The sequence below is a fragment of the Strix uralensis genome, chromosome 2 (assembly GCF_047716275.1).
Source record: "Strix uralensis isolate ZFMK-TIS-50842 chromosome 2, bStrUra1, whole genome shotgun sequence".
NCBI lineage: Eukaryota > Metazoa > Chordata > Aves > Strigiformes > Strigidae > Strix > Strix uralensis.
Window position 1 is genome coordinate 36,035,046 of NC_133973.1, and position 25,598 is coordinate 36,060,643.

General features: G+C 42.8%; 1 protein-coding gene across 6 annotated transcripts in view; it reads right to left on the minus strand.

Moving 5' to 3' along the window:
- The window catches only part of KCNJ6 (potassium inwardly rectifying channel subfamily J member 6), a 173,455-nt gene extending 150,600 nt beyond the window's left edge, over nucleotides 1-22,855 (minus strand). For 4 of the 6 annotated variants that reach the window (XR_012627489.1, XR_012627488.1, XM_074858347.1 and 1 more), the window contains exon 1: nucleotides 22,587-22,855. The gene's annotated coding sequence lies outside the window, so the exon portion shown is untranslated. Of the gene's footprint in view, nucleotides 1-13,774; nucleotides 13,867-22,586 lie in introns of all 6 variants that reach the window. The other 2 variants (XM_074858348.1, XM_074858346.1) reach the window with 1 other exon arrangement.
- Nucleotides 22,856-25,598: the final 2,743 nt, after the last annotated feature.

The window sequence follows — 25,598 nt, forward strand, 5'->3', positions numbered from 1 at the left end:
TTTACCACACCATTCTCCCTTTTAAATATCTGCTCCTTCCAAACGTCTCTGCTGGCAAGATCCAGCATACTGAACAAAGGCTAAAAGCCAAGAACTTAATTCTAGCAGCAACTTGCTCTGACCCTTTAGCAACATGTCCCTTTCTGTTCAAGAGGGTGCACCAAATTAAACTTTCAGTGGAATTTTCCGTGCAACCACGTTTCCCATAGATAACATATTCACCAAGCCTGCAGAAGCTAAAGAAATCTTAGGTGGTGATTGTGGAATTAATTTCACCTACTTCTTTCTTAAATGATGATGGCATTTCTGCTCCTTCTGCAGTCAATGGAGGCAAAGACAAGCAGGCAACAAGCAGGTGACAAGCAGGCACTTCCAAAGATCATTTTATCCCACTGAAAACAGTATTTGAGATAGGAAATAATTATTTCCTCTTCATTGACTGCAGAGGGAGCAGTTCAACTTACTCTAAATGCCTAAGTTTTTGACAGCTAGCATGACTGCAATGCTGACTGTTATGAAGATATACTGGAAATTATGACAATATTTGACCATTGCACTATGCATTCTTGATGAAATATTAGCACAGAGAAGTTGCGTTCTCCTTTCCAGAGTCAAAGAGGAATAATTGGCATAATACAAATCAAGATGCTGCTTAGATCTCCTCTGTCCTCCAAGGGTCTGTCTACACAAGTAAGTTAAAAAATGTGCATGAATGTTGTGGCTACTGGAACTATGTTGTCTGTAATTCTGAACTGTTAGAGTGCCCATGAGCACAGTTTTGGCCTAGGCCAACTGGCAGACTCCCACTCTTAAGTATCATTTGGGAGTTAGTATATGACAAAGCCCATTCCTGACAAGCAATTTGGACATAACTATATGTTTTGGAGGCTGGGAGGGTTTGGTACTGGTGCTTCCATCCCAGGCATTAGTTTATGATCACAGTAGCTTACTTAGCTGTGCTCCCCTTCTTATCTTTACGAGATTTTTAGCATTAGTAAAGCCTTTCTGTGGGCTTTGTCACAGCAACACTATATGTCCTATAAGCACTAGGGGATCGGATGTTGTTTAGATTCCAAGTCACATAAAATTGCTTTTAATATGTTACAGGTATCCTATTGGTTCTGGCAAGCTAGAACTATTACATCTATGTAATTGGAAACTGAGTTCATTTAAGATTCTTCTAAACTTTTTATTTCACTCAGATTTTTATTTAATGGGGGAAAATAAAATGCCTACAGTGCTGGCTACATAAGGGGTCATTTAGTCGGAAGGTATCAATTTATTTCTCAACTTCACAGAAAAACACTTTAAAGAGGTAACATTTGAACAAACATGGTCTTTCTTTCTACAAACATTATGGTAAAAACCATTAAAATGCTCAAAGAGTGTTGAAACACTGTTCCATTTACCTTTTCCCCTTCTTCCTTGAATCATGGTTCTCTTTTCTAGTTACTAAGTATATCTTCCATTTTACTGCTGGAACACCCACCCATAGGATTTACATTATATAGCACTGTCTAGTATTTTACTGTGTGATCTTACAACTTAGGGTGTAAACTGCAGAAGTGATAAGCTGCAGATTGTCTACCTTTGGACTTACTCTTTCATTCCTAATGACAATTAACCAAACTAGAGGAAAAGTTATATCTGATGTCTAATCAGGTATATAGTATTTCTACTTCTTTATATTGTATCACTGACACATTCCTAATGTACAATTGACTGATAGGCAGATCATTTCTATGTTTGATTTTTTCTTCATTTTTTTCCCCCAGAAGACATCACTAGCAAAAGAACTGTGATCTATAAGAAGCAATTTTTCTTATTCCACCTATCAGTGCTGGAATTAATAGTACTCATTCTTCAAATGATTTTTGCCAATGACTGACATTTTCACTTTTAAATCATATGTCTAATGTCAGAAGTATTCAACATTTTATGTAAAATTATGTACTTATGTTAGACATCCAGGTGAAACATATGACATAGTGCTGAAGTCTGTTTATCCTGATTTACTGATGAATCTTGAATTCAAAAAGACGTTAAGTTAAACTGCAAAGATAACCCTGAAAATGTCCTTCCTTCTGCAGTGGAAGTTAAATGGATGTCATAGATGACATGGATTTTACATCTATTTTTCATTAAAGTTTATGGTGTAATAAAGATACGTGCTAGACTCTGTAAGGATTGGGGAATACCATATTTGAACAGGGGGAGTGGAAGAGAAGACTGCCAAAACATGGATTACAAAGCAATAAAATATTAGGCTCAAAGGTTATTCAGAATGGTATTGTGTAAGCAAAGGAAGCAGCTCTGCTGCCCAGCTGCTCCAAAGATGCCAACAGTTGTTTTAATCTTGCCAGGGGGCTAGATGCCAGTGACAAAAATTAACATAGTGTAACATCTGTTTTTTGTGATTGCTGCCCAAAAACGAGAAAGGAACATTCAGTTGCTTCAATACGCATGACTGAAAAGGACATAGATTTTTTAGCATCTTCTTTATCAGAATATGCTTTTGTGCACTGATGCTTTTCCCAGCCTGTTTTATGCAGCCCACATGTTGTATGGACTTCAAGACAATGACATTTTAGGACTGGCATCAGGGCTCCTCCCCAGTCATAGCTGCTTGTGGGGTCCCGAGTCCAGGGTGACTCAGTTGGTGTTCTGGATCCTTTCTTGGTAAAGGCCTCCTCTCACCTCCTCCTCTGCCAAATGTCTCAGTGAGGCAACCAAGCACGCTTAATTCTTTCTCAACATCCACTCACAGGGCAGGATGCTTCTGGCAGGCACAACAGGTCTGTTGTAATTTACAGACAACGTGGTAAAACAGCTGTCCTACATTTCTGAAGTGCTGAACACCTTGAAGAAACATTTGGCTAAAAGCAACATAAAACAACTTTGAAGTCATTTGAAGCAGAGGCTCTGTGCTAGCAAAGCATAAGAAAGAATGTAAAAAGTCATCAGGCATGATCAAACCTAGCTGTTAAATCCTTGCTCTCAGGAGTGGGATACACTGCTCCTCTTGTGCCTAAGTCCCTGGAGTAAGAGCAAATCAGATGTTTCAGGATGTAATATCCAAGATCTAGCATGTTTGGGAAAGGTATATTGTTCTCTGGTTGTTTCCAGTCCTTTGTTTTTGTAGCCAATTATTCTGGGTTTAGGGGAATAGCCTGTATTGCTATTTTATTTGAATCTGGTCTTTCAGACTGATCTTTTTCTTCACTTTGTCAAGATCATTTTTAATGCTAATCTTATCCTCTAAAATACTTGCATAGTTTACAAGCACAGTTATTTCCATCATTCAGAGCATCAGTGCATCTAAGCCAGAACTGGACACTCTACAGACCCAACTTGACACATCCTTCCAATACTGTCAATGAGCCACTGATAATTCTTCCCTGTCACACTTTTACAACTAGTTTTGTAACCATGAGTAGGTAATTTCTTCTAGACCAAGTTTCACTGTTTCCTTATTAGAATACTGTGGCAGATGGTGTAATGTCTTAATAAAATCAAAATATATGACCTTCTCAGCTTCTTTCTTAGCCTGTGTTGATCTACTGTGGAATGAAATTAGACTGGCTTGATGCAATGTGCTGTTGATAAAACCATTTTTGCAGCTCTCAGCTTATATTTTCTGGTGTCTGAAGCAGTTTTTATTTTTTAAAGAGCTTAAGTTAAGGTGAGTGATCCATAATTCACCAGTTTCTCGTCCTTTTTCTGCCAAACATCCTTCTTGCTAAAGAAGACAGGTACCACACTTGCTCTTTCCAATTTGGTAGAATTTCCTCATTCTCCATGAATTCGCAGATAGCTTTGGTGTTGTCTCAAACAGTCCTTTAATGTGTTCTTCAGGTTTAATTGATTTGCAAATATCTAGCTTTATGTGCACTGTAGCATGTACCTTCCCACTTATAGGGTAAGCTCGTCCTTCTTGGTTTGAACAGTACTACTGCCTTTCTCTCCATAGGCCTTTCCAGTGACAGCTGATGCAAAGACCTCATAAAATACTCTTTATCCTACTGAGTATCATCTGTAGCTTTCCTTCCTGTTGAGAAGCAGGCCAAGACTCTCCCAGTGCTTCCTCTTACTACTAATGTACTTACAGATTAATTTCTTGCTATCACTGATGCCTCTTGCAAGCTGAATTTCTTCTTGTTTCTCGGCTTCCAGAGTTAGCCCCTATTTCCTTCAACAGTTCTCTTTAATGCTGTGACGTAGTTTGTGTATGCTTCCTTCTCGTAAGGTCAATGTTAAATTCAGAAGTTAGCTCAGCTGATCTCCTACTACATTTCTTATACTTCATCTGGATTCCTGTGTGTGTGTGTAAGTGTGCGCCCATGTGGGTGTGTGCCCTTTCTCTGAAGGACAGCTTTCCTTAACTGTTGTAGTTTTCTAAAAAAATCCCCCCAAATCCCTATGATCAACAACTTCTGCAATCTGGGTGATTCTTCTAGTTACCCACAAAACAATTAATCTACTGATCCTTCTAGTTCAGTGATCTATTTTAAATCCCCAATGTGTTAGCACCTTATTCCTTTCCTCTTCTATCATTACCTGCACAGTTGCATCTGGTCCCTCCCTATACATAATAAGGCTGGAGAAGCACTGAAAAAAACTACTTTGTCAGCCACCTCTTCAAGCCTCTGTTGCACCAGCTAACTTATTATCTTGATCATCTAGTAAGATTTCTGTGCTAATGCAAGAAAGATAGGAAATAAAAGGGAAATAATTGGACTTGCTCAATGGATTGACTCACTCATTCACTTCATCCCTTTTATGGCCTTTTCATGAATGGCCCTATGCACGCCTTTGGTTTTAGGTCCTTTTCAAAGTCACTGGTGTTTACACATACCTAGAATCATAGAATCATTTAGGTTAGAAAAGATCCTTAAGAACATCGAGTCTAACCGTTAACCTAACACTACCAAGTCCACCACTAAATTATGTCCCTAAGCGCCACATCTACACATCTTTTAAATGGGATGGTGACTCAACCACTTCCCTGGGCATCCTGTTCCAATGCTTGACAACCCTTTCAGTGAAGAAATTTTTCCTGAAAGTTTCTGTCATTCTTCCCTTCAAGGGCAGTTAAAATCCTTCTTCAGGAGGAAGTTTATAAGCAAAGGTCATCTTCCTTTCTCTTTCTCAGGAGGTGGCACTCACTAGTTCATGGATCACCATTCTACAAAGAAGCCACACACCAGACCAGTTATACCATGTGAGCAGGGGCACCTGAACCCTAGTTCTTATCCCTTCATGAGCTTGGCCCATCAGTAAAAGAACTGGCCAAAACTATGTTCCTGATGCTTATGTTCTCTGTGTTTTCCTAAATCCTTTGCTCTAGCACTCTGAGCTTCCTAATTAATTTTGATTTGTTCATGCAAGGTAGTATCAGCATCTGGAGTAAGAAATGTGGTTAGTAGTACAGGTAAGCTTGAGTAACTTTTCAGTTAGTCAGTTCAGATTCAGGCTGCTTGGCAGTAATGCATCCTCTGAATTCTTAAAGAGTTCTTTCGTAACAGATTTGGAATAGATTTTTTTTTTCTGCCTACCAGGACGATGTGTCTGTTCCTGATCTCAGCAGATGATTACTCAGGAGCTGGAAACTGTCTGTCTCCAAAGATGGATGTAGCCAACTTTATCCCTCCTCTTCCTCCTATTCTGTTACTGGTACTGTTGCAAAACCTATATAATCATTTACCGACTCTATCTTTGATGTTTACTGTGTTAAAATGTTTATGATAACCGCTTTATTTGATGGCCCAATCTCACAGCTTTCCTTCATGAGTCTTATGAAATTCTATTAAGTGGCATGTCCAGTGCTGAATATCTTTCCCCTCTTGACCTTCATGGAAAGGAAAATACAGCCCTTGAAAATATAGTCCAAGGCTTGGGATGAAGCATTCACCTCATCTGTCACTGTCCTTAGAGATGCAGGTTGACAAATATTTGAGAGACAAGATACTTCTTGTGGAACTGCCTGTGTTCATCAATTTCTGTTATGTACACTGTGATACTTGTTAACACCTTATATTTAAAACTCCATCCTGAAACTTGCATTTAATAGCTCTTGAGAGCTGCTGGGCTAGTGGTTTACTGACTTGTTCGCCTAGACAAATTCTGCTGCTTTGTTGTGAGACACTGAATCCTGTGGTGAATTATTGGTGGGACATTTTGTTGTACGGAATTGCTAACTTGGGTTCTAAAAGTTGTATAGCAGTGTTAGTGTGAGGGTGTACCTGTGTCTGAAGAAGTCCTGCCACTTGATAGGACTAATTCTCCAGGGAGCAGCATCACATTGAACTTTTGGATCTGAAAGTAGCTCAGCCACAGTTTGGTCTCTGCACTGCATTTTGTGGCATGCTTTATATGTCCAGAACGGAGCTTAAGGCCTTATGTGCATTTTGAATAGTGGGATTTTAATAAGTAATCAGTTTTGCTACTCATGATATTTGACCTTTATGTTTTCTTTTAGTCTCTGTTCAGGCACATTGGGAGAAATGAACACCCTTGCTAAAGGAAAGACTGAAACTCCTTCACTGAAATGTTAGCAAGTTTACAAAGGTAATGTGTTTTCTTGGACTCTGCTGTGAAAACATAATTCTCTGCTCTCTCCATCCCACCATTCCTCTCTTTTTCATTGTAATTTTACTATCTTTACTAAGAGCAGACCTGATTCTCCAGTGCATCATGCCCTGTATGTGCAAATATTGCACATACAAATGTTGCACCTTGGGGAATTAGTCTGATTAAGATGAAGGATTTACTTTACCTCATGCTAATGCCAATATGCTGTTTTGGAGATCTGCTCTAGTGTTTCTGCATGCTGTTCACACTCTTGCAAAGTGGTTGTCAAATTTTCCAATCCTGATTTTCACAGGTATATATGTGACTCTCCAGAGTTCAAGGCAGGGGAGAATCGTGCTTAGGACACTTGAACACTGTTACTTTATAATGAGAACTGGTCAACTAAGAATTTGTACCTTTCTCCAAATAGATAACTGAATGTGGCTGTGCTGTGTTGAGCTTGGCTCTTAAGCTGGGTTTGCATCCAGCTTTTGCACATGGCTGGTTATGTAATACTGCAGCAGCATGGAAAGACAAGAATTACTTGATGAAGAGAGTGACAGTGGAACTGAGCACTGAATTTCATTATAAAGGTGAACAACTTCAGTTTGTGACAGCTAAGAGAATGAAGTTATTTAACAGGGATTATTTGGATTAGACGATAATTATACCAGGCAAAATGTCCATCTCCCAGTGTATGCAATAAACTGCTGTAGCCCATGGATTTAATTTAGTGACCTGATAAAAAGCATGCATAATTGTGTACTTTATCCCAGACCCCTGTGGCCCTGGTTTGGTGCAAATAGTTGACCATTTGCAATAGTTTACCATGGTATTCTTCTGACATTCAGAAATCCCCAGGTGGTCATAGCTGTATGATCATCAGTGGCATATGAAGATCACTCTGGAAGCTTTTGGAATCTGCTGTTCTCCATTAATGGCACTAGGCTGAAGGCACTAAGAGCCAGTCAGTATAGTAGAGAGCAGTTGTATCGTCTCTGTCAGATACTGGAGAAACACTCTATTTCATCTGTGGGTCAGCTTCTCATACCTGTGCTCACCCATGCTGAGGAATTAGCTCTGTAGGGATACAATTTCTGCCTGATATATGACTGCTGTATTCAGCAAGTCTCTGAGTTTCTGTCCTCTGGTATATGATCTATTCCATACAGCACCAGTGAGAATGCATGGCATGCAAATCAGGAGTTACTTTGGCCTGCATCTCTTTTCATCATATCTTCTTTTTATGGCACTGTCAATAATGTAGAGCTGTAAGATGCTGTGTGCTGCATCTACTGTAGTGGTGCTAAGCTTGAAATGTTCTTCTTTCTGTGGGAGTTGCTAGAGGCAGGAGAGCTTCACTTTGAGATACTACTTAAAAGTTCAAAGTGCTAGTAATTAGGAGAAACCATTATTTGACTTTAAACTGAATGTGTGTCAGCTGAACACTCAGTCTTTGATGAGTCTGGAAGAGAATAAACAGAGCCCTGCAACACTGCTCTCCCAGTCATTGTCCTGTCATGCTGCTTTGTTTCCTAAACTGAAACTCTGCTTTGTGGTTTTTCAGTAAGAACTGTGTTCTTTGATCTTGTCCCATTGCCTGTATAAGGGGTACAGGTTAATAAGGGCTATAATTGCTTTTGTTTAAAAAATTTAGTACTCTGCCTGCCTGTGGTTAGTGCTCTGAAGTGTTTCTTAGCACTTCTTAGCACTTCACCCTTGCATGCTCTTGGGGACAAAATATGTCATTCCAGTAGGAGGCAGAATATATCATTCCTGTTGGGAAGTGAAAACCATTTCAGTATAGGTGAGGGCATGTACTAGAGGATGGAGTTTACTCCTTTCTAATCTGGGCAAATTAGAATTTGCCTACTCCTCACAGCAGGATAATTGGTCCACTTTTCAATATATAACCTTTATACCACTGAGCTTTCTCATTAATATGAGAACACCTTCAGGAGGGATGTGGGAAGTCCCTCCAAGTGTGGAGGGTAACCATGGCACACTTTCAGAGGCCCGGTGGGGATGAAGGCTTTGTGCAGCAGCCTTGACAAACTGAATGAAGAAAAAATGCTTTTTGCCACAGATATAAAGAGCAGGAGAAGGAGCAAGGGGAAAAGAAGGCGAGAGAAAGATCAGCCAATTGAGGGGGAGTAAATAATGATTATTTAGTTTATTTCAGTACCTGAAACAGCTCTGGCGGCCTAGGGTATAGTCTAGAGATACTTGTATTCATGTTGCTAAGAAAGAAGCTGGAGAAAACAGTTTGATCAAAAGCAAAGCAGAACAGGGGTGTATTTGTTTCAGAATTCCTTGTAATGCTCTTGCTATGCTTTTATTAGTGGACTGAAACAGCAGTAGTTTAATTCAAGTCACTACTGTAGCAATGTAAGTCAACCAGAAATTTGACTGTCTTAGAAAAAAGCCCTGATTATGTGATAGTTAATGCAGTTCATTCACATTTTTAATTATTATCCCACAGGGATATGTCTATGAGGAAAATATCACTATGCTAAAGTTCTTTCATGAAGATTGACATAGATGTGTCCTGGTTTTGGCTGGGATAGAGTTAATTTTCTTCCTAGTAGCTGGTATAGTGTTGGATTTTGGGTTTAGTATGAGAATAATGTTGATAACACACTGATAGTTTTAGTTGTTGCTAAGTAGTGTTTATCCTAAATCAAGGACTTTACAGGCTCCCATGCTCTGCCAGCGAGGAGGTGCACAAGAAGCTGGGAGGGAACATGGCCAGGAGAGGTGACCCGAACTAGCCAAAGGGATATTCCATACCATATGACATCATGCTCAGTATATAAACTGTGGGGAGTTGGCTGGGGTGGGGGCAATCGCTACTCGGGGACTGGCTGGGCTTCAGTCAGTGGGTGGTGAGCAATTGCATTGTGCATCACTTGTCTTTCTTGGTTTTTACTTCTCTCTCTTTTTGCTATCTCCCTTTTCATTACAATTATTATTATATTATATTTTATTTCAATTATTAATATGTTCTTATCTCAACCCATGAGTTTTACTTTTTTTCTGATTCTCCTCCCCATCTCAGCGGGCTGGGGGAGGAGCGAGCAAGCAGCTGCCTGATGCTTAGTTGCCCGCTGGGGTTAAACCATGACAAGGTGACAAAATTTAATTAAGGGCTTCAATTTATCCCCACTGAAATAAGTAGGAAAACTGTCATTCACTTCAAAAGCAACAGCTACCTTTCATGTATGACTAGTATCAAAAATACACAGTTGAAAATACTAGAAAAAAACAAGCTCATAGTAAGGACTCAGAAGTAACTGCACCAAAACTCCTGTACACCTATGTACAACTGTAGATAGCTTTATGGACTTCAGTAGCGCAGAGCTACTCACACAACAAACATTTGCCAAGCAAATGATAAAACATTTTTAACATTTACCTTTGTTTTGCTGCAAATGAGTTAAAAGTTTCTCCAGATCATACAGTTTCCTATTCCAGTACACATGCCCACAGAAATAATATAGCTAAAGTATTTAGTGAGGGAAGGAATTTTATAAAGGTAACATTTTATAAAAGAAAATTCCAAGTCCATTTCAGGGCTGGAATGCTGTACACCTACTTTCTGCAGGACAAAGCTTTACAAACAAAATATAAACCCTCTAGAAATATGACCAAAGTTTGGAAAAGATTGCCAAGTAATCATCTGATGATAGACTATTCACACAGAAAATTAAGTTATACCCTGAGAATCAGCCAAGTTAGCAGAAGAGACAAGGATACTCAAAGTGGAAGGAATTATGAAATTTAAAAATTAGAATGATGAACATGAGAATATTAAAAATCAAAATATATAAAGAGTTCCTCTATGATTGTAAACAGGAAAATTATATACCTTCCTTTTAAGAAAGATAAGAAGGTGGATTTAGGGAACTACAGGCTGATTAGCCTTTCTTCAGTCCTTGAGAAAACTATGGAGGATATTCTCAGAAAAGCTATTTACAGACACATGAAAGACAAGAACATGATTGGGAACAGTCAGCTTGGATTTATCCCTTGGCAAGTCATGCTTGGCCAATCTGACAGCCTTCTACAATTAAATGACTGGGTCTGTGGATGAGGGGAGATTAGCAAGTCTTTAGCAAGACTTTAACAACACTATGCCATAGCTTCTGCTAGCCAAACAAGGACAAATGGACTGGCTAGATAGACTGTAAGGAGGGATGGAAAATTGGCTAGACCTTTGAACTTGAAGGGTCTACAGGTTCAAGTCTAACAGTTCATAGTGTTCATTGGGGGTTGATACCTATTTGGGCTAGCTCTAATGCCTTCATCAGTGACCTGGACAACAGGACTGAAGGCATCTCAGCCAGCCTCCAGGTGACACCAAACTGGAAGGAGCAGCGGATGCACAGGGAGGGTAGGAATGTTACTCAGAGGGATCTAGAGAAGCAAGAGGAATGGGCTATCAAGAACCTCATGAAGCTGAACAAGGACAAATGCAAAGTCCTAGACCTGGGGAAGAACAAGCCATGCATCAGTACAGGCTGGGAACCAACTTACTAGATAGCAACACTGCAGGATAGGACCTGTGGGTTCTACAGACGTAAGTTGCACATGCATCAGCTGTGTACCCTTACAGCAATGAAGGCTGATTGTATACTCAGATGCGTTAGTAACAAATTAGCAAGCGGGCTGAGAGAAGGGATTATTCCCTTCTTGGCACTGATAAGGTTTGACTAGAGACCTCCAGATGTCCCTTCTTATCTATTTTTTCTATAATTCTGTGAAATGATTTCATAATTCTTCTACTCAGTACTGTTCATTAGGTTTTGTTCTCAGTTCATTAGAGGTCAGTAATAGGCGTTAAGTTAGAGTAATAATTATGCATACACTGAACAAGAGTCTTTTCACATGGACCAAAACCTTGGAAGTTGGTAGGACATACAAGATTAGGTCCTTGATTACTGGCACAGAGTAAATATTCACAGGCAATGTAAAGGTAAAGCTTTTTATTTTCCAGCTACTTGTATAAACATTTTTATTTGGGGAGAGAAGCTTTTTAAAAATTTCTTTTAACTTTTAGTTCTAATAGTTCTAATTTTGACCTCTCTACTGATTGTTAATACATGTTTATCTAGCTGCATCAGAACTACACTGTTCTCCTCCTTGCCTCCCACATTGGTGTGTAGGATTAAGTAGAAGTGCTAATTCTAGGTTATTGAGTATGGCTTTGATAATAACAGTTATAACTGGAGAGTAAGGTTTGAAGTTTAGCTTTGGGTTTTGGGGTGGGGTTTTTTGGTTTTGTTTGATTTGTAGTTTGTGATTTTGGTTTTTTTTCCTGATGGTGCATCTTTACCAATGACATTCAACTGACTATGAAGTCAACCCACAAAATCCAGTCTTTAGACTGTGACTATGCTGAACTGTGGAATATATGCTTTGGATCCAGCCTCACTCAACTTTAGATTTCACTGAAATGAAAAGCTAGCCTGAAGCCAGAAATCTAATTGTTGTAGAAAGTTAAAGTTCTTCCTCTGTGTAATTTGCAAAAAGTGAAGCCTGATTTTCCTCCCTCTTCTGCTCATAAGGGGGGTGCCTGAGGCCTTGTTTTCAAGAACAAAATGAAGATTTTTTGTCATTTCAGTTGCCAGTGTTTGCTCTCACCTTTCTCAATTGTACAGCCCAGCTCCTTAGCTTGTCTTTGTCTTGAACCATACAGGGTAGCCCTGCCCACACACTTGATAGCTGTAATGTCACTTGACATTTTAATAGGCCCACTGTTCAATAAAAGAATTTTTCATTAGGCTTGATCTAATGTTTGCTTACTACTGAAAAGGTCCTCTTTACACAGGAACTAGTCCAGCATGATTATGAGCCATGATATCTCTTTCAGGCATAATATAGTTCCTCTCTCTCAGTTTCTCCTTCATCACAGTGATCTGTATAAACAGCTGATCTAAACATTTCTTACGCTCCTTTTAAACTGATGGAATGGTTAGACTTATTGCCTTAATGGCTTTAAACTGCAACAGGGGAGGTTTAGACTGGACATTAGGAAAAAATTTTTCACAGAAAGAGTGATCAGACAGTGGAATAGGCTGCCCAGGGAGGTGGTGGAGTCACCATCCCTGGATGTGTTTAAGGGTCATTTAGATGAGATGCTGAAGGATATGGTGTAGGGGAGAATTTTGCAGAGTAGGGCTGATGGTTGGACTTGATGATCCCAAGGCTCTTTTCCAACCTGAATGATTCTGTGATTCTGTGAAATTAATACAGGTCTGATCCTGCACTACTTGTTTATGGAAAACTTAATTAAGGGAAAGTAGAAATAGCATAAATCTGACTTTATTCTAAATTTTTAAAAAGAATTATGATGTTTGATTGGTTGGTGTGAGGAAATATAACAGTTGACATTTTTTATGCCTCCAATTTGACCATTTCAGCTGTGCTCACCTTGACCATTTTTGACTGACATTCTATGCAGGTTGCAACAGCCTTTAATTTTAAAATAAACTGTTTTGAAATATATTTTCATATGTACACCCAAATCCATGCTTTAGACCTAAAGCAGGCTGATCTTTATTAAAGGTCAAGCAGAAATACTCAGGCTCCAACTCCTGGTAAATGTTTGGGTTGATACACAGCCATCTCTGTTGAAAATGTGCTATGTTTACTCCCGGGAAGCTGCAAAACTCCCTTAGGAGTACCATGTGCTTCCACTATGCCAAAATGTGAGAAACTGCATCTTAAAATCATCATAAAGGAAAAGGATTTGGAATATTTGTAGATGTTTCTAGAATATGCTAGTTGATCACTTTCCCTCCATCTGCTGGCTGCACACTTACAATTACATAGCACAAATAGGAACAAAGTTTAGGCTGGATTATTTCTGATGACAGTTTTAAGTAATGAAGTTATCCTGAGATGTACTAAAGAAGCCGTATGTTGGACCTCTCTCTCCTATATACTAGACTATTTAAAATAAATTTACATTTAATATCTGATATGAAACCCATTCAAGTTAATGGAAAGACTTTAATGCTCTTTGACTAAAATGCATGTACAAGATCACATATTTTCTGTGATTCTATTTCTGTTACAGCTTAGCAGGATATACTATTCCTATACATTTTCACCAAGGCTTCCTCCAGTTTCTTTTGTTATTATTATTTCCCCTCATGATAATATCACACATCTCTTCTCTTCATCATTTCTAAGTGCCTACCTGATTTTCCTACCAGCCAGCAGCTTAATTCTCTTCGAAGATGTGAGTTGTGTGTGACTCCCCAAACCCACCAGTCTGGCTTCTGAATGCCTCTATAATTAAAAACAAAATAACAAACAAACCATGAGTTCTGCTCTTTGCAAACAGTCCAAGACAGAACTTCTTCCTAAGTCTGTATGTCTGGGTTTCTTTGTTTTTGTGTTTTTTGTTTTTAAATTCTTTGACTTCATACAGTATTTCAGTTTAAATTCTGGTTGGAAATATATTGGCTTCATATCTGTTATTGTTACCTCTTACTTCACGAAAGAGCAAAGCTATTTTCTGCAGCAAACACTACTGGAATGTAGTGTGACAATAATAGATGTTTGCTGTTTATACACAGTGGGTATTATTTCTTTTCTGGATAGCAGTTTAGAATACCTTCGTAATTATTTTTTATATATCCAGAAGGCAAAGGCTTTGTTACTGTTAAGGTAGTGTATTAACCACTGTATCTTCTTGTGAAATACATTTCTAAGTCCTGTGATCTGGTAAGAGATGGTTTCGAATTAAAACCATAAATTTGCCAGTTGCAAGGGGTAGAGAGAAGGGATATAGTCATCAGCAACATTCGGATGTTGCAAATCGGCAAGTGAGCCATCCCAGAACTGTGGAATGAACTGTTCGAATATGGGAGTGTTTATCATCCAGTTCTAGGGCTTTTTTTCCTTTCCCTTTTTTGTATGTCTTTATTCCTTCTCTCTTGAGCCTTTCTCCTTCCCACCTCTTCCAAATTTTGACCTTCTTAAATTTTTACATAACTTTGCAATCTCTGTCTAGCAATGAAAAACTCAGTCAGACTCTGAATTTGGCACTGAGATGCAGCAGAAGTTTGTGTTCACCTTCTAAAACTTTAAGTCCACTTGTAGAGAAAAAAGTAATGGTAACGAATGGGTGGACAACAGTTACATGAGAGCTGTGTTCTCACATACTGCATAGTACTCACAAATGCAAAGTCAACACTTACCAACAACTACCACAAAATCATATTGTAAATATCCTACATATAATTACAGTTGTCATCACTAGAATATTGCAGATATTGTTGGAATATTTTCTTAGTAACTGTGATTTTCTGTTTGCTTCTTTCTCTTTCTGATTTTAATGGTAATTTTGGTATATTTCTGGAAAGTAGATTAAGTTTGCTTTGTTTGTAATCCTGAAGGACTTCTGATGCACTTTATGTTTTAATGTAATTACGCCTAATAGATGGAATACAGCATATTCGTAAAGATCGTTCATATCCCTGCTGGATACTTGGCTGAGATAAACATGTATCTAGTTTATTTAACATGATTAACTACCTGAAGCATTAGAATTCTTATACGGTAATTCACAACAGCTCTGGATTGCAAGATTACTGGAGAGTCACTGCATTTTATGAGACAGCTCCAGTTTGACGTACACACCATGTTGGGTAGCGCTAATGGGCTGTGAACCAATAGCCTCCTTTCTCCTCCTCCTCTGTAAAAATGATGGTGGGTAAAGATTTCATAATCCCTAGTTTCCATTCTGTAAAGAATGAAATGAGGCATATTATTTATTTCCCATCTAACTGATATGCTTTCCTGCATTTGTACCAGAGAAAGCCAGTAGCATACTAAGGAGAATACAGCACTAGGGCAGTACCAAAGCTGGCACAGTTTCCTTTACTTCCTTTCCAGCTCAACCTCCTCTCCTCTCCGCATTGACATCAGAGGCCATGATTCAGAGCCCATTACAATTGATGGCAATCTTGATATCCTTAAACAGACACTGGTTTTAATTACTAGAAAAGGTTTCCTTCCATTTCCTTGCATAACTGTGTTCTCCCTGCTCCTGCTGTTGGTTCCAGCTCTGATAGTCTAAGGCCACCTCTGAGACCAGGAAGCACTGAGCTACTTCTTGCTGCAGCTGGAGAGTGTCAGAAACAATGGGAGAAAAAAATAAACCTACATAATCTTGAGATTTTTATAAGCCAGTCAGGAAGACAGTGATACAGGACCATGCAAATGAAGAAGTTTAGTGGGTACAGTTTTGTATGGGACCTCTGAAGACAGGAATTCATCTCCCATGTCTTCTGCATCTGTAGATTGCCACATTGATTTAATTACTTGAGATGCATCCCATGAAACTCAAGGCACCAACATGTGACATCTCTAGAGGCCTATTGAGATCTTTGGTGGACTAAAGCTGCCCCTTAGAGTTGCCCAGCTCTTTTCACTATAGGGAGCCCAGGGAGGCTATACTTCCAAAGCAGACATTGCCTGTTGAAGCTTTTTCTGTGAATATCTGGACCCATGGAAATCAATGGGGAATTACCTCTCCGTGTCCAGACATCTATTGAGCTGGAAGAAGGTGGTTCTTAATTACAATCATTTAGCATAAATACTTCTTTTCAGGAATGGGAAATTGATCTGACAAGCTGATAGAAACTGCAAACTGTGTGTCAACAGGAGCGGGGGGGAGAAAAAGCAGGAAGGTAGGAAATATCATTATTTTCTCATTCTTCAAATTAATACTTTGAGGAATAATTTGGCAATTGCCCATTGTTCTAATGAACCCCTGCTCTTGATTATGATAAATACTAAATTATATGATAATTTCTCCTTTGCTTTCACTGACAAAGTTGTCTGTATTGAGAAGACACAATAAGATTATTTTTTTTAAATGGAAAGCAAAAAGCAGAGGATTTCCTGCAATGCTGCAAAGCGCTCTGAGCTGGTGAGCCTAATGCAGGGATGCTTGTGATAAAGCACTGCAGAACACAGTTGATTAGAGCATTGAATTAACTATGCTCTCTTGTGCTCTCTCTCTCATCATCTTGTTCATTCTTTCAGCCTCCTATTTCACCCTCTCAATCTGCACATTATTGTTTTCTTGTCCAGAAGCTTTTTTGACAATTCAGCACAAATGCCAGCACTTGGCTTTCATCAGAAAACAAGCCTCAGCGTTCTGCTCCAGCGAGTCCCAACAACTCCTGCACATGGTGGGTTCTTCAGGTCAGGCTCTAACAGTCTATGTAGATTAAATGAATGTGGAATAATATAGAACAGCTGTATAAACAGTGTTTATTTGCCTATGAAACGCCATCACTGCTGTACCAGTAGCAATCAGATCTAGGACTTCCCTTTCTAAAGGCACGGTTGAACTTAAAGTCCCAACACAGTCAGGTCAAAAGGTATGAAGTGAAATAAAAGTCAAGATTAAGGCTGTTTCTGCAGGCCTGTGATGGGATGTAGAACCATATACAAGCTTGTGTAAAGCACCTCTCCCCACTCATACTGTCTCCAACCACTGCCTTTAGCCATGGGGCACATGAGGATCAGGTGGCACTTGCCTCAAGGCCAAATGGCAAAGATCCATCTACATTTGTGCCAGTGTCCTGAAGTCTCTGTTAGAATAAGTCAGATACTTTCTCTGGTTGGGAGGCTTTTCTGAAGGCTCAGATGTCCACACGCATGTCCAAGTCTGAAACTGAGCTCTCTCAGTATGAACCACTCACTGTGCACATGACAGAAAGGGTAGGTAGGTCATTGGCAGTAAGGATTAATAGCAGGCTCTCTGGCTTAAATATTTGAACGAGCCTTCACTGTCTGCACTAACACACAGTGCTATTAATGCAAATGCTTTAAAAAACTTAAATCTCTGTGGAATCATAATTTACTCCTGTGAATTGCCAGCTATGTGTGAAAATGTTAGAGTTTTCTGACTGCAAGGCTAGTTCTGCCCTTGGGTATACTACATTATTTTCCTACCGAAGTGAGGCAAGAAAGGAAATGCTTCTTGGAAGTAAATAATATCAAACTGAAGAATGGTGTATACTGTGAATGTATACTTCTGGCCATATACTTGCATTAATTCTGAGGTAAGGCAAGACTGATAGAATGAGTCTTTTATTTTCTAATACTAAGGTGATATTTACTATCATAATAGGGCAATGTATCTTCTGAGGGTGTTTCTGATCTTACAGCCAGTTAGACCCCCATACAGTAATAGTATGACTCCTATTCTTGTGGATGCTTACACCAGGAATATCATGCTGTACCTCAAACCCGGATACTGTTAATGCCTGACCTGAAGTTGTAACTGGCAAATAGAAGCAGAACATCAATGGGCTTTCACTTTTTAGCTATTTTTAAATTCAAATCTCTATTGACTAACACTCCATAGCAAACTTCTGTTAGCGTCTCTTCTCATTTACGATACAGCTTCTTCTGCAACCTCTGGCATGAACGGGGACTTCTGCAGTCAGGACTGTGTACAGTCCTTGCATTTATGTGGATCTTCACTGATTTTACTGGGCATTGTGTGATTCTGAGGGTGCATTCGCATGAACTGCTGGTAGAAATTGCCTATCTTTTAAGAACTTTAAAATTTACTTTTTTTTTGGTCCTGTATCTGAAGACAGGATGTTCTGCAGGCCATATATAAAAGTTTGTGAATAGACTGCATGCTACTAGCTATCAAACCCCATTTTAATGAGCCTTTAAAATAAAACCAAAATGTGTTTCCTTAGTTGTCAAGTTCCCTTGGCCCTGTATGATATTTTACTAGGCAGCCCATGGGTGATGAGTTCAATGAGGGTGGTGCTCTGAGCCTCCTTATGGACATGATTCATACCTGCAGCACAGCACCTTGGCAGTTGCCATACTAATGTATATGACTGAAAAATTCTGGTCTCTGCACGTGACTTTTGCCCATAGAGGTTTTCCTCCTCCAGCCCCTGTATGGACAGGACTGCTCCCATTCACCTCCTGCAGTATGCTGGGTTGGGGTGGCCTGGCGTGGGCTGTTCTTTAGACAGACACTTCACAACACTGTCATGAGGCTCCGTCAGAAGGCTTCAAGCTCCCATGACAGCCAACGTCCTTGGGCATAACTGAAAATTGCAGCGATGTGTGAAAAAGTGCAGTTAGTAACCTCCTATTGTTCAATACTTCCAGCTATTCATAACACACATATAATAATAATATTGTATTTCCAATATCAGTAGCATTCTAGGAAAGCATCCGATGCACAGTTTTGGGGGAGAAAACCAAAAAATTCTTCCAGGAAGTCACTATCAAGTAGGAATAAGAGTAAAATGCTTTTCTTGGGCTTACTGTTGGGTAAATTCAGCATTCATTGTTTAAAAAGCATTGATCTCTTTCTGCATGATCAATATTTAAATATTGATACTTAATATACTAGGAATATTGTTTTCTAGTCTCAAACTGCCTCCACCAGTAAAAATCATACATCCACATAAATGTAACAAACACATTAACCTAAACCATATCTCTTTTTAAAAACTGCCAGTGTTTAATTGTCCCAATTAAAAAGCAACATTCTGTAGCAAGCAGATGATGAAAACACTGAACAGAGCTCCTAAGCGTTTAACAACAATGAAAATAAAAGAAATAATAAAATAGAAATGTGTTCTCTACAACACTTCAATGGCTGTTACTTAAGACATAGTTTAATTTATTTGGGAGAATGCTAATATGAATTCTTTTACTTCTTACTTTTATAGAAGCTTATAAACAACTCCTGAATAAAAATCTGTTTGTATAGGTGCAAATAGCATGAGAAGATCATGACAAACCCAGTAACCTTACTCCAACAGTGTCCAGAGTTCCTGATATTTTATAGGTGAAAGAAAGAAGAACATAGAGATTATACCTGTGAAATATTTGAATAAATCCCTTGTGGTGGGTATTTTATGAAAATATAAATGAAATTCTATTTCTCTTGCATGGTTTGAAGGAGAGATCTTGTCTTCCTTCCAAAATACCATGATTCAATAAAATGAATATAAAATAAGGCTACAAATAAATGCTTATGAAAAACAAGTAAGTATTTTCTGCAGTGAAATTATGTATCTTGAGAAGCTCATACTGAATGTGGTGTAAATGCACTGGCAGAAATTCCACAAAGAATTCTGTCTTTTACTAAACTGATTAAGGTTGTGGTTGTGGGATTTTCTGTTGATGTTGCTATAATTAATTTTTTTCTTATGTTGCTCGTAAGGCAAAATTGTTTTGTAATTACCTGATAAAATTATTCTGACACTGCAGGAGTATTGCCTTACATAACAAAATCAGTAGCTTCAAGTATTGTCTGTCCTGAAGAGTTGTATTCTATTATTTCTCCTCATTTTCCCACAGGAAGCTAATGAGTTCCCAAGCCCAGACGTAGACTTCGGTCCTTTATTTCCATACTCCCTATGAGATAGGTCTGAAAATGTGAGGTCCATCATTAAGAAATTCAGGTCTCCATTTCCATAAAGGCTTAACTCATTAGTTCACTTGCCTTGTCAAGAAGTGTAGTTAAGGCAAAATGTGGATCTACAGTTAAAAAGACTACAACTTGTTATTCTTAGGGATGAATTTGCTTGGAGTCCCTGCATAAGTTCAAAGCCTGACTAACTCCCATGCTTGAATAGGACTCACCTATGTGGTTGTCTCTGCTAGTCTAGGGCTTATTTGAAACAAATTTCTAACAAAGGAGGAACACAGGCAAAGAAGAAACCCAATAGCTGGTGTGATCTGACAGCTTGCTTATAGTTAAAGCCTAACCTCAAGAGGCTGGGGATTTGGATTCAAACCCCATAATTCTACATGTATCTATAGTTTACTGCCTATCAGGACTGAGGCAAGATTAAATAAATCTTGTTTGCTTAATGAAAAAAGAACATCCTGACACAGTGAACAGCACAAAAGTGACTAATCCATCTCTATCTTCCCCAGTGAATATTATTCATTATGCTGTTTGCTTTTCTGTAATATTTTTTCATAGACTGAAACAATAATTGCATACGTAACTACTAGCAGGAGATATGTATAGGAAAACTGAGCCAATAATTTACAACCTATTAATGTAATAAATATATCTTGTGGTGAATTATCACTAACCTGAATACTGCTTTCCCCCCACTTTGTGTATTTTGTTAAACTGGTCACCAAATGTCTGAGGAGAACAGTTCTTGATCAGGAGGTGTTTTTCTGATTAGCTGATCACATCTGTCTGACGGGCACAAACCCCACCTGTGTAATTGTGCACCTCAGCAGTGGGATAGCTCCCTAAGCTAAGAGTGCAATTTCTTCAAGTGCAATTTCTCAATGAGTTTTCTTAAGGAGAACAAGTCGAGAACACATATTTTTCACAATTTCTGCAGGACTCATTTTATGGATGTCGTGCGTGGGAACAGTCCTGCTGGGGAACCAGTTAGCCATAACAAGTTACAGAGAATCACTGCAAAAGAGTCATAAGAAACACCCTCGAGCAAGTTCGTGTAGAAGAGGCCATTTGTCAAAGCGTTTGACCTCAGCTCCTGCACCCATTTGACTCAGAAAGTTTAGCGGCCCTAGGTGAGCCTTCCCCTGGCTCCCGGCACCCGGCGGGGAGCGGCACTGTGCTCGGGGCTGACGTTTCTGGGCGCGGGGACACCGGCGGGGGGTTTCCCCGGTGCTCCCAGCGCAGGGCCCCGACCCAAGGCGCCCCGCGCCCCCCGCCCCGGCGCTGACCCGGGTGCTGCCGCCGCCGCTGTCCGCGGTGCTGAAGCGGGGCCGGGCCGGGCCGGCGGCCGGGGAGCGGGGCCGGGGAGCGGGGCCGAGGGCGGCTGGCGGGGGGGGCATGGCCGGCACCGCCATCAGCAGCCGTGAGGAGCTCGCCCCGAAGCGGCTCCCTTCTTCCGCCGCGGCCGGAGAAGAGGCTCCGGGCACGGACGGCGCGGGGGCATCCGGCTCCCTGCAACCGCCGCTCGCTAAGCCGTGTGGGGCGGCCCCTTCCCCACCGCGGTCCCGCGGCCCTTCGCCGCCCCCTTTACCATGAGAGGAAAGTTTGTGGTACCTTTCTCCCCGCCTCTGGGACTGAACCTGGCCGGGAAGGGGCGGCGGCGGGGGCCGGGGGAGGGAAAGGGGGGAGTTATCTCCTACTTATTTATTTATTTAGCTCTTTCCTCCCTCAGGTCGCCATGGTGATACCGAGCTCGCTCTCCCTCCGATCAAGAGGAGACGGGCACCCCTTCGTGAGCATTCCCCGTCCCCTCAGCTCCCGCTGCCCCTGTCCCCCGGCGGAGGCTCTCCCCTCCCTGCCCGCCCAGCGGGGCCGGCACCGGGGCCGCGCCGCCCCCTCAACCTGGCTCCGGCCGCTCTCAGCCTGGCGCCGGCTGCCGTCAGCGCTGCCCGCCTCAGCCCAGCGCGACCCCCGCTCCCCGCAGCGCAGCTGCCCCCCGCTGCCCTCCCAGCGGAGGAGTGAGACGGGAGCATCCAAAACAGCACCCCCCCCACCCCCGCTTTGAAGTTCTTCCCGGCTCCAGCACTGGGGAGGGGGTGGCCGGGCGGGACGTCGGTCGTCCCTGGTCGCCCCCGCCCGCGGGTGCCCGCTGCCGAGCCCCGAGGCGAGGGGAGGCCGGCGCAGCCCCGGCCCCGTCGCGGCGGCAGCTCTCTGCCCGAGGGCGTGGGGCCGGGGCTCCCACGCGGAAGGCTCCCGCGACGGCAGCTAGAAACGGGCCCACCCGGCCCCCCGCCGTGTCCCCCTCGGCCGCCGCGGCTCCCCCGCCGCCACCTCGCCGCTTGCTCCGCAGAGAGCGGCCGAGGCTGCTCGCCCCCCGGTTACATAAGTAACGCGCCCCGCATCCCCCCGCACTGCCGCTGTGGCTGCCGGGGGGCTTGAGGAAGGGCATTTCTGGAGCGGTGGGGGGAGGCTGGAGAAACGCGGTGGCAACAAGCCGTAGGGGCACAGGCACCAAAACGCAAGCCCCGAGCCAGCACCCCCTCCGCCTCCCTTCGGGTAACCCTCCCCGCCTTACCTGGCGGCGGCACGCTGCTCTCACTCCATGCCGGCTCCCCGCGGGACGGGGCAGGGCGGCGCTGCCCGGCTCGGCTCCGGCTCCGCACCGGCTCCGCGCCGGCGGGTGCGTGCGCGCGTGTGAGCGCCGCTCGCCGTCACACGGCCCCGAGGATGCTGTCGGGCGTCTCCATTCCCCACGACGCTCGCCCACTTCCCCCCGCGCCGCTCCGCTCCGCTCCGCCGCCGCCGCGCAGACGGGCACGCCGGGGCAGAGGCACCCGCCGGCTGCGGGGCTCCACTCCGGGCCGCTTCGCAGCGAGAGAGCGGTGGGGAGGGGAGGGGACGGGGCGGGGGGGGGGGGGAGGGGGGTCGCGACCGGACGGCCGCGGCGGCGCCGCGCGTGTCTGCGTGTGTGCAGGTACGAGGGAGGCGGCGCGGAGGGGCGCGGGCAGGCGGGCGGAGGAGGCGCGGCGCCGCGGAGGCAGCCGCGGGCGGGCCCGGGGGCTGCGGCCGGCGCCGGGGGGCTGCGCTAGCCCGGCCGGCGCGGCGGCGGCGGCAGCGGCGGCGGGTGGGAGCGGGGCTGCCGGCAGCGCCACCTGCGGGCAGCGCGAGGCGGCGGGGGCGGTGCGCTCCTTCCGCGGGGGCGGCCCTGCCCGCTGCCTGCACCGCCCCCCGGCCCGAGCGGGGCGGGCAGGCTGCCGCCGCGGGGGAGGGGTGAGGGCGGCGAGAGGGGAGCCGTCCCCGCCGGGGAGCTCCGTCGCCTCCCGTGGGGGTGGGTGACACGGCGGGCGTGGGAGGGGGCGAGCTCCCGGCTTGAGCCCCCCCGGGAGCGCGGGCACCGGCTCCGGTGGCCTCTCGCCCCGCCGTCTGCCTCGGGAGGGCCCCGCTTCCCCCAGGCGCGTCCTCCCCGGCGGGGCGCCCGGAGAAGCGGGGGTGTCGCCCGGTGGGCGGCGGGGGGCCGGGTCCGTGGCCGCAGGACCTCTCTGGTGCGGAGTAAGGGCGGATCTCGCACTGCGAAGGAGCCTCCAGCTCTTCAGGGCAGTTAACAGCACCTTTACCCACCCTCCTCGCTGATTCAGTGTCTTTGACGCTACTTTCCCACTCTCAGGTGTGGTTGAAATTGGCCACCAGATACCCCGTTCCTGGGAAGGAAGGGCAGCTGCCAGACGAACAGGCAGGTGCACGCCTTCAGACACTAACAGACACTTTACTTAAGCCTCCTTTTCTTAGAAAACCTAGCTGAAAAGTAGAACCAAGAAAACATTTGCCAGACATCATCCTGATCATTTTTCTTGCAGGATGCATCCTTTCCGGACTGCTCCACCTTAAACTTCACCTTTTGTGTCTACATTGTGTTAAATTACCCATATTCCAAACTAATGCACCTATTCAGTAGGAAGCAGGTTGTGGCTTTTCGAGTAACATAAATAATAATTTGCACTTTCACAAGTCATATCAGTTTTTCTGTTGTCTTTGGTGTTTTTTGGGTTTGGGGTTTTTTTTGGTGGTTTTTTTTGTTTGTTTTTTTTTTTTTTTTTTTTTTTTTTTTAATGAGAATAGCTGCAAGCCCAGTTCCACAGCTGTGCTCTGTGACCATGGATAACCAGTGATATTTTTTTCTCCTTCTGAGACAAAAGTAATATGTTAAACCAGCACCGCTTTAGTTTGTAAAATCGCCTTATTTGCATTTCCTTTCTCACCTCACGCTTCCTCTTCACACCTTCCTACATTTCCTAATGTACTTTCTGGGAATCTTTTTTTTTTCTCTGTCTAATCTCATCTGAGTCCATGCATTTGTGTTGTGGATGTATTATATCATGCTAGTCTAAAAAATGGCTGTGTTCTAGTTTCTTAAGCTTTTTCCATAAATGGGAACCTCACTGAAAAGAGCAATATGAGGCCTCTTCTTCCTTGGAGATTTGCAGGACTATTAATTTCTTCTTGCAAACTTCTTTAAATCTCTTCCCTTGTGCTAGGAGCACATCTGTTGCAACAGTATCTGCTCTCCAAGATGAAGCTGCTTTTCTAGAGCCTGCTCCACTTGTTACTCATTTTTCATGCTTTCATTTGCCAACACAGCAGGAAAAGTGGGCATATTCAAAATGGAGAAAGGGTTTCTGTGAAACAAGGATATGTATGAGCTTATCCTTCCTGACTTCACAATCTTGAAACAACCTCATGTGTGATAGGGCCTTTTATCTCTATTAATTGTTAAATATTTCAGGAGGAACAGCATATGGATGGTTACATTGAGCTTGGAACCATTATAGCATCATTAAATTGCACAAACCCTTGTGCTTTCCAAATGGCACTTTTTCTCTTGGGGCACACAAACTAAAATGACTCTTGAACAGGTGCACAAATAATTATTTTATACTTAGCCTGCTGTCCCCCTTCAATCTCTTTGTCTCAACTGCAATTTTCTCTAAGCCAGCTCCATGAATCTCACTGCAGAACCTCTCAGAGTCTATTAATACTTATGCTGGCACACACAGAAAAGATGCCTGCTACTTTCTTAAGGTCCTAGGCAAATGCCTGACTAGTATGTTGCTGAGATTTGTTTTTTCTTTGTATTTCAGTTGAAGGCCAAACCAGTACTTGAACTGGCAGTCTCTAAATCCATGTTCCTTGTTCAGGGTGGTTTTGGTTTATGGGCTTTGACTGAGAGATGCCTCCCACCTCCTTTTGGATGGATAGTCCCAGAAACAGCTTGACTTCACCAGACTTGTGCTTTGCCTGAGGGAAAAGTTTATGTCCAGAACTGAAGCTTGTATCAGCTTCAGGTTTTTGGAACTGGTTTGGAAAGTACATTTTTTAAACAACAGGAAAAGTAGAGGCATGGGTTGATAAGGATAAGAGGTAGAAGAGACATTCTACATTATATGCCTAACCTTAGGGATTTACATGAGGAGTCTGCTCTACTTAGGCCACTGAAGAGAGAGAGAGGAGACCGCAGAAGGCTACTCAGTGCCCCTGAAATAAACATCCGTTCTGAATTGCCCTCCGTAGGTTTTTTCCTCCCTTGCCTTCT